The 2,223-nt window shown below is 67.9% G+C and overlaps 1 pseudogene; it reads left to right on the forward strand.

The window, feature by feature from the left end:
- The first annotated feature begins 478 nt into the window (after positions 1-478).
- LOC113222268 lies at positions 479-1,731 on the forward strand (annotated as a pseudogene).
- Positions 1,732-2,223: the final 492 nt, after the last annotated feature.

The following is a 2,223-nucleotide window of genomic DNA, read 5'->3' on the forward strand; positions in this document are numbered from 1 at the left end:
ACACCATGTCTACAGATGCCTCACATGCCCTGTGCACCGTGAAATATCCCACAGGGGGCTTTTGTGAGCCAGGGAGTCGGGGCCGTCACCCTGCTTCAGCCCAGCCAGGTTGAGCAGGCAGCAGGGCTCTCCCTTCCTGCCCAGGCGGGTGGGGATTGCGATTTTGAGTGGGCTGTCCTGGCTGCACCGGAAGGGGTGCTCCCCCACCCTCAGACTCCCCGAGGGTAGCCTCCGCGCCCGAGCAAATGCCGGGGGGAGGAGGACCCGCAGCACCACAGCCTGCCGGGCCCTTGCTGGGTGGGACAGCCTGAGCCCACTCGAGCTGAGATGCAGGACCAGGGAGTGCTTGCGCCGCCCACGTCCCAGGGGAGTCCTTGGTGGGGCTGGGGCCAGGGGCTCCAGGTCGCCGCGGTGGCGAGGGAGGCCCAAGTCGGGGCAGGTACATCTCCGGGATCCGCGCTCTGCGCGGCAAGAGCAGATGCAAGCCATCCGGCCGCCCTCCCCGCCGCTCCAGGAGCCTGGGCACTCGTCCGCACTCCCCTCTCTGCGAGCCTGCTTTGAGCAGAACCCCTATCCGGGCATCGCCAACAGGGAAGAGCTGGCCCAGGCCATCGGCATTCCGGAGCCCAGGGTCCAGATTTGGTTTCAGAACGAGAGATCTCGCCAGCTGAGGCAGCACCGCCGGGAATCTCGGCCCTGGCCCGGGAAACACGGCCCGCAAGAAGCCAGGCGAAAGCGGACCGCTGTCACCTGGTCCCAGACCGCCCTGCTCCTGCGAGCCTTCCAGCAGGATTGCTTTCCGGGAATCGCCAACCGGGAAGAACTGGCCAGAGAGACGGGCCTCCTGGAGTCCCAGATTCAGATTTGGTTTCAGAAACAGAGGGCCAGGCACCCAAGCCAGGATGGCGGGCACCGGCGCACGCAGGCAGACCCTGCGACTCGGCCCCTGGCGGGTGTCGCCCCTCTGCTCCCTCGCCGGTCGCCTTCACCCACGCTGGGGCGTGGGGAATGGGGCTTCCCGCACCCCACAGGTCCTGCACGCCATTGACTCTCCAACTGGGGGCTTTCCTGAGCCAGGGAGGGGGGGCCGTCGCCCCTCTCCAGCCCAGCCAGGCTGGGCAGGCAGCAGGGTTCTCCCTTTCTGCCCCAGCAGGCAGCAGGCGGGGATTGGGATTCTTCGTACGCTTCCCCAGCTGCACCGGAAGGGGCGCTCTCCCACCCTCAGACTCCCGGGGGTGGCCTCCGGGCCCGTGCCAATGCCGGGGGGATGAGGACCCGCAGCACCACAGCCTGCTGGGCCCTTGCTAGGTGGGACAGCATGGGCCCGCTCCAGCTGAGACGCAGGGCCAGGGTGTGCTTGCGCCGCACACGTCCCAGGGGAGTCCGTGGTGGGGCTGGGGCCAGGGGCCCCAGGTCGCCACGGCGGCGTGGGAGGCCCAAGTCGGGGCAGCTCCACCTCCGGGACCCACGCCTCAGGAGGCCTCTGCGCACCAGGAGCAGATGCAAGCCATCCGGGCTCCCTCCCCGCCACTCCAGGAGCCTGGGCGCTCGTCTGCACTACCCTCCAGCCTGCTGGATGAGCTCCTGGGTACCCCCGAGTTTCTGCAGCAGGCGCAGCCTATCCTAGAAACCGAGGCCCCGAGGGACCTGCAGGACGTGAGAGAGCCCCGTTTGCTGGAACCGCTACTCGTCAGTGAGGAGGAATAACGGGCTCTACTGGAGGAGCTTTAGACGCCAGGTAGGGACAGGATCGGGGGCGGGGCTGTGGCCTCACTTTCACGGTGAGCACCTGGCTCGGTGTGGAGAGGCCTGTTTTCCCTCGGGGCTGACCAGCCTGGAATTCCTGCCTTCCGGATCTGGGCCAGGCCGTGGCGGAGGCGGGGGCGGCGGCAGCGGGGTCGGCGGCGAGAGACCCCACATCGAGGAGAACTGAACATGCCCGGTATCCCAGAGCAGGCCCAGGTTCCAGGAGAGGCTCCCTCTACTGCGCATGCGCGGATGTCCAGGCAGCCGCCTAGGCTCCCGGAGCAGCCGTGGCAGAGCTCTCATGCGTTTCCACCACCCGAACCCAGCTTAATCCCCCACCCCACACCCCAAGCATGAGCTCGCCGAAGCGCGTGCGCGCGCGCACTCACACACACCAACACACCCACACAACCGCACACCCACACACCCACACACACCACCCCCATCCCCACCCCCAACAACACGGCCAGCATCACC

Source organism: Piliocolobus tephrosceles, unplaced genomic scaffold (assembly GCF_002776525.5).
Source record: "Piliocolobus tephrosceles isolate RC106 unplaced genomic scaffold, ASM277652v3 unscaffolded_30111, whole genome shotgun sequence".
Lineage (NCBI taxonomy): Eukaryota > Metazoa > Chordata > Mammalia > Primates > Cercopithecidae > Piliocolobus > Piliocolobus tephrosceles.